The following is an 11649-nucleotide window of genomic DNA, read 5'->3' as shown; positions in this document are numbered from 1 at the left end:
CGATTCCCAGTGCCTGCCCATACCCCCCCCCCCCCAAAAAAAAATTAAAAGAAGGCTTGTCTTAGTGAAGGGATCACTGCTCAGAGCTTTGTGGGGTTAGAATTTCAATGATATATCTGCTTCCATTCATTTTGGAATGATGCATATAAACTGGATTAAATTAAGTTGCAGTTAGATATCAGTGAGCTGAGGGGACTGGATACATCTGTCTTTTTGGTCAGTTCATTCTCTCTTCGAAGCTGTATTGGGAAGCCAAGTTCCTATCAGGAGGTTGGCTAGTGAGTATGGGAACAAACTGGGGGTAGCTTACGCAATTTATCTTCACAATGGGGATATACATTCTTGGACTGGGTTTGGGAATGGTTTGTCCTTGGGCCAGTATTCCTTCTCCCAACAGGATATTGCTTGGAGCTTAGATGAGCACTGTCATTATTTGCCTTGGTGGCTCTCTTTGATCTCTGCTCTATTGGCTAATTCCCATGATTCCTATTCCATGGCCTCTCAGCTTGCACATATCCCCACACCCTCATTGATCTTCATGAATGATCTTTCTCTGGGTGCACTCATATCTTAACAGATATGGAGTTATCTGTTAAGATAACTTATATTCTCTGAGTTATTAGTTTGAGTTTGAGTTTATATCAAATGAATTGATATAAAGGATAGTCAATTCATTTATATAACTTCCACTTGCAATCTTATATCCATTATTTCCAAGGGAAATAATGCTTGCTATAGGTTCCCCTTCCTTTTTCTCCTTGTGTGTCTGTCATGCAGCATTGTTGTGTCATCAAAGGAGCACACATTTTACAGTCACAAAATTTGAGATGCAGGTCTCTTCTCTTCCTCCTGCTACCTATAAAATTTTGGATAAGGTAAATATACCAATTGAATTTCAGTTGATGTAAAAACTGAAGTTGTAAAATATCAGTAAAATGGGTAACAATCATACTTACCTTTTAATGACTTTAGCATTTGGCACATACCTACTTTCTCATATCTAGCCTTCCTTGTTCTCCTGAGTTCTAGAACCCTGTTTACTAGGAAACTTCTTTTGGGTGTCTCACTGGCAACTCAAGCTCGGAATGAAAGGGGATCCTTTCTCCCTTCAACCTGCTCCTTTTTTGTCTGTGCAACAGGATGGTATTAGGGCTGAGTGAGGTTTATTTCAAAACTGAGGCCCGAAGTTAAAAATAAAACATGCTAAATAGTCCATATTCTAAATTCACTGAGGGTGCCAGTTTGAAAGGATTTATGTACACTGGAAAGCCATGTTTTAATTCTAATCAATCTTGTGGGAGCAACCATTTCTTCTAATACCTATTCAATACTATAGGTCAGAAATTTGATTAGGTTTTCTCCATGGGGATGTGACTCATCCAATTGTGGGTATTAACTTTTGAATAGACAGAGATGAGATTTGCTTTAATTGGGACATTTTCTCGGCCTTAGAACTATAAATTAGCAATTTATTAAATTCCCCCTTTGTAAAAACTGTTCCATTTCTGGCATATTGCATTCTGGCAGCTAGCAAACTAGAAAAGATTTTGGTGGGGTGGGGTGCTGCTGCAGTTTGCAAATACCAAACATGTTGGAACGGCTTTTTAAATGGATAAGGGAAGGATTCTGGAAGAGTTGTGAGGATCTTGATAGAGAAGGCCTAGAATGCTTTGAAGAGACTGTTGGTAAAAACGTGGGCTCTAAGGATGCCTCTGGCGAGGCACTAGGCAGAAATAAGGCGTGTGTTATTGCAAACTGGAAGGAAGGTGATCCTTGTTTCAAAATGGCACATAATCTGACAAAATTGACTAGTGGCTTTGGCTGGAAGGCAGATCTTAAAAGTCATGAACTTGGATATTTAGCAGAAGAGATCTCCAAATTAAATGTGGAAAGTGCAGCCTGGTTTCTCCTCACAGCTTATAGTGAAATGCGACAGGAGAAAGATAAGCTGAGAACTGAACTCTTGGGTACAGAGAAACCGGAAATTGATTTTCTGGAAAATTCTGGTTTCTAGGAAGAGAGATCCCAGTGGATTGTATACCACATGAAGATTTGGCCAAATGTGTAACCAGTCAGCCATTTCAGAGAAAGCCAGGATTGGAGATGGAGTTATCCAGGAGGGATTTGTGGAAACTCCTGCTGTCTGATGGGCATGATCTTTGCCTGGTTGGAAGGCCAGCAAAGATCGCCCTGTGCCTTCCCACGCAAGAAAGAACCTCAGTGGAAAATTAGCTGCCTTTCCTCTGAAGAACTAACAAAATAAATCCCCTTTTATTAAAAGTCCATCCATCTCTGGTGTGTTGCATTCTGGCAGCTGGCAAACTAGAACAGAGGGCCATGAATGATGACAATGTGTGATGAAGCAAGTGTTTTGTTTAATCCAATACTGTGCTTCTGAAATCCAACTAAAAAGAAAAAAAAATGAAACAGAAAAATTATGAAGTTATGTGGGTATAAGGTAACTGGTGGTGCATGGCTGAAGGCAGTTACTAGAAAAATTTAGCAGTTATATTTTTATTCCCTAGTAAGTTGAGATTCAATAAAATATTTTCAGGTTCATGAAACCACCATTTTCTCAATTGTCCACCTTTGAAACCGAGTCACCTCAGTCATCTTCTTTGTTTCCATTATTCAGTGCAGTGCTTTTAAGAGCACAGGCTTAAAAATGACTGATAGATTATGATATCAATTTAGCAGTTTGGCCCCAGCTTTTAAATAAAAAAGAAAGAGAATTAAAAAAATAGAATAGAATAGAAAATAATAGTGTGCATCACACATAGTAAAGGAAGCATTTTCACAAAACTTTTGTTCCAGTAACTTATGTATTTCTGTGTATTGAATTATAATGTAATTAGAAGATGTAGTAAAAAAGTGGTTGATGGCCAAGTTCTATAGGTCCGTTTACAAGGTATCTCTGTTCTCTTTGCATTTTCACTGCCCCCAGCCTTGGGCAGGTTGTGGGTATAATGGCCTTCTAATTGGAATCTTCATTCTGGACTTACCTTGCTCCGTTCTGCCACAATCTCTGGAAGAATCTGGCTAAAACACATTTCTGACCATCACTGCCCTGATCAAATTGCTTCAGTGGTTTCCCTTTTATTATCTGCTGGAGTCAATAGAGGCTTCTTGCCCTGCCGTTTAAAACCCTCTGCAAGATAGTCCAAATCCACTTTTCCAGACTTGCTTACTGATACTCTTGCTTCCTGGAGCCTCTCCAGATACAGCCAATTTCACACCATTCTTGTAACACTTCTATTTTTAGTGGCAGTAATTTACATATATGTTTTGCTCTGCTATTGGATTTCAAGCTCCTTGATACCAGTGCCTACAGTAGAGCATTGCACGTAGTAGCTGTTTGTTTTAGTTTCCTAGGCTGCTCCTAGGGATGGATTGGCTAAAAAAATGGGAATTTATTCATGCACAGTTTCAGGGTTGGGAAAATGTCCAGATCAAGGCATCATCAAGGCAATACTTTCCTCCCAAATACTGGCAATCCTTGGTTCCTCTGCCATATGGCAAGGCACACGACGACACCATCTCCTGGTCTCTTCCTTCTCTCCTGAGTTCTTTTTCACCTTCTTGCTTCTTGTGGCTTTCTCTCTCTCTCTCTCTCTCTATATATATATATATATATACACACATATATATATATTCCATTCATAAAGGACTCTGGGAATAGATTAAGACCTATCCTGAATAGGTGGGTCCCTGAATTAAAGTGGCCTCTTCAAAAAGTCCTGCTTACAATGGATTTACACCTACAATGATGGATTAGATTTAAGAACAGATGTTTCTGGAGTACACGCAGCTTCAAACTACCACAGTGTTTGCTTGGGAAGTGGAACCTACAGTATGGCCTCTGACTTTTCAAGTTCCCAAATTGAATTATTTAGTTATTGAAAGCAGTGGAATATCTTTAAGTGAGCCTCCTCAGTTATAACCCCCCAATTTCCTCTTTAGTCACTTATATTAAGTGACTTGAAGACCAATGTCATTTGACTTTCCCAATTATTTATAATTTGCAGCACACATAGAAATCATTAAAAGGAGAAAACCCTTTAAAATTTACAATGAAGATATTATATATGTAAAATATCGTACAGAATTAAGACAAAATTACAGAAAAATGCAACTACTGGAATGTTTTAAGTGAAATAGGTTTTGCATTGACGAATTTCTTTTTAACTTAACCTGATTTACTATCTATTTGATTGTTATTCAAAATTTACTTTCTTCCATCTTGTCTGAGTAGGAAAATATCTAAGATTTTCCATTGCAAAGTTATTCCAGATAACTCTAACATTATTTTTCTTAGCAAATGGTAACAAAAGGACAATGAAATCATGTAAAATTCAGGTGGCAAACCTGGAAACCCATGTCAGTACATGATTTCAATGTTTCCAATCAAATAACTCATTAATGAATTAAATAAATACTAAATTCTGTAGAATAATTTGTTAGATCTTCTCTTGCATTCCTTACACAAACCAAATGGTTGAGACTGAAAGTAGTAAAATGGCCCAAAGGCAGCCAAGAAAGAAGATTCCAGAGAAAAAAGATCCTGGAAAAATCTTTGATCTGGATAATCAATTGCTAAATTACCAAGAACTGGCTGTATTTAAATCCTACCACTTGTGGACTTCAAAAGAAGTCATCATGTTGTCTACTTGCTTTTGTAAATCATTTTTAGTATGTTAAGTAAGATTTTGCAGTTTATGTGGCATTTTGGTTTATGTGAAAAATTTCAAAGGATTTTTAGTTTGGTTTATGTGAAAATTTTCAGAATGGTATTTGGACAACAGGTTTTCCAGTTATATAATAAATTTTCCAACAAGTTTTCCTTCTGCCTTTTGAGGAAGAATAGGCTTTACTGAACGGCCTTTGGTAGGCTTTCTTTTACAGACATTAAAAAATTTTCCAATTCTCTATTATAGACCAGCTATAAGTCAAACTATTTCATCTAATGAAATTTACTTTGATCAGAGAAGGCCAATCATCCTTCAAAGCATTCTTGCATTTTGAAATGCAAGTGCCTAATAAATTGAGGGTGCTGCAGCAGCAACAGATCAAAATATAGTTTGATGTTTCATTAGATCACATTAATACCTGACAAAGAGAATGACTACAAATCAACAGGGAAGTGCTGTTACTATCTGGAATAGTGTAAAGGAAACACAATTTTCTCCTGCTCTCTCTCTTTTCTTTCCTCCTTCAGATATATCCTGCTTATAGACTGCAGAAATAGTGATTTAAGCCAAATATTCTTAATCTTTCACTAGGCATTTACAGTGCTAAATTACCAGGAGTTATAGGACTATACTTTGAAAGATAGAAAACTTTAAAAGAAAATATTATGACAGAATTTTGCATTTATATAAAATCTTCTATAATCGCCCCACACCCCAATATGCAGCCATTTTTCCCCTGAGAAAAGAGTTTTCAAATAAACTTTTCTAAAAGATGCAGATTTTCCATAGAAAATTTCAAATATTGTTTTTATAATAAATTTTATATCTTCTCATTCAAAGTAGGGTTAGATGACCTCAGCAAGCAAGTTTGAGGACATTCTTATTTTAATGTCATGAGTAGAAATTTTTTGTTTCTTTTCTAATTTCTAGAAATATAGATTACTTCTGACATATTACTCCTTTTTAGAATGTTATATTACTCTTTTTTAGAATTAGCCATCTCTGTCCCTGAGTTTTATTTAGCCAATTGGTTAACCTCTGGGGGCATGTACTCTCCTTGTAGGGTCCTGGTGCTGTTTTCTGTCTTAGATTTTAAGGCCTATTCCCTTAACTGGCATTGATCAACTCCATGCATTTATAAGAAGTGAGGTTAAGATGACTTGAGACTTAAGATGGCTTGAGACTTGAGGTCAGTAGAAGAGGTTAATGCCAGTATCTGTCTGTTTTAGTTTTTTAGAGCTTCCATAAAAAATTACCACAAACTGAATGACTTAAAACAATTGTAATTTATTCTCTCATAGTTCTGGAGGTGAAATCAAGGTGTGGCAAGACCATGCTCCCTCTGAAACCTGAAACCTGGAAGGGAGAATCCTTCCTTGCCTCTTTCTAGCTTCTGGAAGTCGTCTGTTATTAGGGATTGAATCATGTCCCTTCAAACGGCATGTTCGGGTCCCAACCCCTGGTCTGTTGGGTGTGATCCCATTGTAAATAGGCCCTTTAAAGATGTTGTTATTTAAGGTGTACCCAAACAGAATGAGGTTGGGCCTTAATCTAATATGACTGAAGTCCTTATAAGCAAAGGTAGTTGGACATGGAAAGAAAACCCACAGAGAAGCAAGTAGCAGAAGTCAACAGAACCAAGAAGAGAAAAGAGAGGACATAGTTATGTGCATTGCCATGTGACTGAAAAGCCAAGGACCCAAGGATCACCAGCAGTCAGCCCAGAAAGCCACAGTCTTCAGGGAGAAGGCAATTGTCTTGCTGATACCTCAATTTCAGACTTTGCTAGCCTCAAAACTGTGAGCCAATAAATTCCCATTGCTTAAACCAACAATAGTATTTGTTTTGGCATCTGGAAAACTAAGACAAAGGCAATCCTTAGCATTCCTTGGCTTGTGGCAGCATAGCTCTAATCTCTGCCTCCTCGTTTACAGGGCAATTTTCCCTGTGTGTGGCTGTCTCTCAACTCTCTCCTTATAAGGACACCTGTCAATCGGAATAATCCAGTCTGGCCTCATCTTAACAAATCCCATCTTCAAAGATCCTATTTCCAAATAGGTTCACATTTACAGGACTGTGGGCTAGGATATATCTTTAAGGGGAACACAACACAACTCAATGCATAACAATGTCTCATAGGATTGTTTTGGGTATTAGTGAGTTTTACATGTAAGTTACTCAGAACAGTGTCTGGCAGAGAGTGACTACTATATAAGTGTTGGCTGTTACTATTATTTTTAGTGTTCATATATCATTACCACTGTCTCTGTTTTGAGCATGAGAACACTGAAGCTCAGAGAGGTGACTTGACCTGTTCAAGGTCACATGTCCAGGACATGCCTTACGCTGGGGTATGAACTCTATTTCCTAGGTAAGAATTGGAAGTAGCACTTTTAAGAGCTGAATTTGATTTGCGGGCCTCAATTTGGCCATCTTCTAACTAACCATGGAAACTCACTTTGCACAGTACCTATTAGGCACCACATGCAGAGAACTGTTTAATAAATGTTTCTTGATGGGGTTCATGATGGAGTTTATGGCTACTTACGGTATATAGGGTACATTGAAGTAGCATAATCATCATGTTTGAGGCTTTGTAGCAGAACAAGAATTTTCCCGCATTGCCTATTAGAGTCTCAAAGTAAAAGCCAGTAGGTTGGACTGTGATGAAAATGAGCCCATGATGATAGCAATTTAACAGGATAGGTATACTGGAAGCCAAATTCCCTTATAGCTCCCTTAAATTTTACCTTTATTGTCTCATTGCTTTTTGCATCTGAGCTTGGCAGTTAATGGTCTCTGTAATAAATTCAAAGAAGAGAGTTTAAAACGGTGGGGACTGAATTGTCCTTTGTTGTGTCTGCATAAGACCCACATGCCATTATTACTAGGCCCTGCCTTAGCAATTTTCACCAACTTGATCCTTCTATCTTTCTGGCCATCTAAGAATTAATTAATTAAAATTTGGATTGGATTCCACCAGCAGATAGCAATTTACACTTAAGAATTTGAATTGAAGCTCCTTAGCTCTGTTCCCTGTTTTGTTGTTACTTTCCCTTACTAACTTCCAAACTTCAAAAAATACAAATTCAGTTAAGTGAGAGGAGCATGTCTGTGGCCTCTTATTCTGTTACCACCAAACTTAGTTTCAAGCTCATGAGAAACACTGGAAAATGGAAGTGCCTTGGAAACATTTTGCCTGATTAAGAATGCCTTAAAATTATCACTCTGTTCATGTGGAATACAAGAAAAAGTCTTCTAATCAATGTACTAAATATCACATTCTAGCTGGGTTCAGTCAGTAAGCCTTTACCATTTGCTTCAATTCTTTGCCTGATTTCTTTTATGCACAGCCATACATGAAGTTGGAGGGTGAAGGGTGCTTCCAACTTCCTCTGACCGCTTTGATTCTGTCTCTCGTAAGCTTCTGAACAGATATAAATTGTTTTAAGTGCCTCTCCCACTTTCTTTACTCTTTCTCTTCTCTTTATCATCTCCTTGTCAGGCAGAAATATGTGGGTAGGCATTCTAGTTTCTTTCTAATCTTTACCTCAAATGATGACAAAATGATAGTCCCAATGAAAGAGAAAAGCTATATGTCAATCATGTAGGTTAGCATTAAAATATACAACACACTGAAAATAAGAATAATTAGAGCTTTTTCTTCAGATTATATTAAATTGATTCTGTTCCTGAAAAATTACTGCAATATTTTGTCTTTTCTGGATTTTCATTTGTAAATAGTTGCGCAAAATGTGATTGCATGCTTGAAATAAAGTGTTCAAAATGTTCATTGGAAGAAAGATGTCTTGTAAATCAAATTAGTCCCTGTTATGGGTTGAATTAGATCACCCAAAACTTCAAGTTGAAATCCTAACCCCGGGACCTGTGAACGTGTCCTTATTTGGAAATGGGTCTTTGAAGATGTGAGTTAAGATGAGATCATACTGATTTAGGATGGGTCCTAATTCAATTTGATGAGTGTCCTTATAAGAAGAGAAGAGACACGTGAAGACAGAGGCAGAGGAATACCAAGGATTGCTGGAAAACACCAGAAACAGGAAGATGCAAGGAAGGATCTCCCCAAAAGGTTTCAGAGGGAGAAATGACCCTGCTGACACCTTAATTTCAGACTTCTAGCCTCCAGAACTGTGAAAGAATAAATTTCTGTTGCTGCCCAGTTTGTGGTATTTGTTACAGTGGCCCTAATAACCTAATAAAGTCACTGCTACCACTAGTGACCTCATCCTTAAACTGAAAATTGATCCAACACTAGCAAAGGTATTTTACCTAAACCACCCCTGGAGACAGCTTCTAAGCAGCTATCACAGGCAGGGCCCAGGAACAAGTGCCGTGGGTGGCATGAGGGAGTATAATGCATAATCTCTGCTCTAAAGAACCTAGTTGGGGAGACACAAGAAAGCTTTAATCTTAACACATAAATCAAACAAGAGCTAATGTGAGGATGCCAAAAATGTTCTGAGTAAGTACCTGATTCACTGGAGGCAGAGAAAGACAGGGAAAAGCTGCAGCAAAGAAAAGACAAAAGCTATTTAAGGGATAGAGAGAATACCAGTTTCAAAAGCTACAGTTTTCCTGGATCACTCAAGATGCATGGGTTGCAGACAACTCTGGCCACCATGAACAGAAAGGAGTTTCTTGTCCTGACGTAGGAGTTGAGAGTTGACGTGCCAACTAGCAGAATAACATGGGTAGAGAGCCAGGCTTGGGAGAGGAGGAAACATGGGCGCTTGGAGGACTTGGTTGAAAGAATCACGGCAAGGTCCTCTTGGCAGGGATGGTCTGATTAGTCTGCCACCATTGAAACCATGAGGAATTTGGTCAATCAAGATTCAAAGTCTTGATTGGTCACATCTTGGTCATACACCCAACTCCCAGTTATTGCACAGTGAGGAGAGGGAGCCTCTTGCCCCTTGGTTTCCAAAATGGGAGACTGGCAGGACCTCCATCAGGGGTTTTCCTTTACAGGGAGACCAGGCTGCTCAGGGGAAGGGTGATGACTTCTGGAGACCCTAAGAATGAACATCTACTCCTTTTCTGCATGACCCTTTGTTTTGAAAGTTCCTGTGTGTAATCTATTTCTTTGAATCTGCAGAGAATTCTTGTTGCTTATTTACTGCTGATTATTGAATGAGAATCGGGATTGTCTTAGTTTCCCAGGCTGCGATGACAAATACAACACAATAGGCTTAACAACAGGAATTGAATGGCTCACAGCTTTGGAGGCTAGAAGTTCAAAATCTAGGTGTCAGCAAGGCTGTGTTTTCATCCTGAAGTCTGTACAGGACTCTCGTGTTGGCTTGCTTCAGTCCTTGGGATTCCTTGGCTTTCATCTCTGCCTTCTGTCAGGTAGTGACTTCTCTTTCCTTGTGTCTGGTCTTTCAGTTTCCACTGACTTCTGGCTTCTCTTTATAAGACCTCCAGTAATATGAATTAAGGCCCATCCTGATTGTGTTCAGACATATCTAAGTAGGATCTTCAAAGATGCTGTCAGACCCACACCTTAACTGCTAATACATCTTCAAAGGGTCCTATTTACAAATGAGTTCACACCCACAGGAACATGGATTAAGATTAAAACCATGCCTTTGTTGGGGCACACAATTCAGTCTTCCACGGGGATTTTGTCTCTTTAGTTTACCAGTTATCTCCACTACCTAGTACCGTGTCTGGCACATAATAGGTGTTCGATAACTATATCCTTAACAAATAAATACATGAATAAATGTTTGACTCTGGACAGTAGTCTGTAAATAAATGTGAAAGTCGTATGTCTTGCCTGATTTTAACTGCTACCATGGTAGAAAAAATGAAGAAAATAGGGTTATCAAAAACTGCATCCTTAGGTTTTCCTCCACTGAACCAAAAGATTGAACAGTAGAAGCTAATTTTGTTTCATAACCATGAATACACACACCCACACATAAAAAAGTGCATATAATAACATACACATATGTTAAACAAACAAGAATTGTCTGGCTTCATTTTGAAAACATGAAACCCTATAACATGAAGATGTTTTCATATTTATGTTTTTTTTTGTCTTATGCTTTATAGGCTTATCTAATCCTTTCCACTTTAGACACTTTCTTTTCACTTCTCTGCTGTTTATCTGCATAATGGGGACTATTTGTTAAAAATTTCAGACATAAACTAGACCTAGGAGAAAAACATTTTTGTCTTAAAAGAAAAAAAAAAACACTTTAGTATGATGCAGAGGAAGGTTTTTCCAGATGACCGGTGTTTTTGGTGTTTTTCAGCAAAGAATTTTTTTTTAACTTTCCATGGCAAAGAACTCCACATCCAAACGTTCCACTGTCAACAGTAAAGATTTTCCCAGCCCAGCACGAACAATAACCAGTTCACAATAAGCTAGTAATGTGCATATTGACTCCCTCAGTCAAATATTATACTGTGAGAAACTCCTGCACTTGGACGACGTACGTGCAGAATGTACTTTCCAGCATTTTGATACCACTCCCATTATTATGGGAAAAGACACCCAACTCTGCTTTCTGATGTCTTCAGTCTTGTGGCTCTCCTGATGAAATTCCCCAAGTGATCTAAGGCTGCGTAACAAATCACACTAAAGTGAGCGGGGGGTAAAGCGGTGACCATTTATTCTTCCCATGGATTCTGTGGTTCAGGAATTCAGACAAGGTATGAATGGGATGGCTTCTCCCTGCCTCTCAGTGTCTGGGTCTCAGCTGGGAAGACACAAAGGCCTGAGGGTGACTGGCATGGCTGGGTGCTGGAATCATCTGAAGGGTCCGATGAACACATGGCTGGCACCTGGGGATGGGATGACACAGAGATGGCCTCTTCCTGTGGCCTGGGCTTCCTAGCAGGATTATAGCGGGGTTCTGGGAGAGAGTATCCCGAGAGCGAACATTCCACATTTTGAATCTCAGAGAATGTTTTCGTTCAAGCACATGGTATA

General features: G+C 38.7%; 1 long non-coding RNA gene across 1 annotated transcript in view; it reads left to right on the top strand.

The window, feature by feature from the left end:
- The first annotated feature begins 797 nt into the window (after nucleotides 1-797).
- Nucleotides 798-11649, top strand: part of LOC143687028 (uncharacterized) — a 52679-nt gene continuing 41827 nt past the window's right edge. The window contains exon 1 of the long non-coding RNA XR_013177357.1: nucleotides 798-875. This is a non-coding gene — a long non-coding RNA (uncharacterized LOC143687028). The remainder of the gene's footprint in view (nucleotides 876-11649) is intronic.

Source organism: Tamandua tetradactyla, chromosome 1 (assembly GCF_023851605.1).
Source record: "Tamandua tetradactyla isolate mTamTet1 chromosome 1, mTamTet1.pri, whole genome shotgun sequence".
Lineage (NCBI taxonomy): Eukaryota > Metazoa > Chordata > Mammalia > Pilosa > Myrmecophagidae > Tamandua > Tamandua tetradactyla.
Note: the sequence above shows the minus strand (reverse complement) of the source record. Positions and strands in the feature narration are given on the sequence as shown.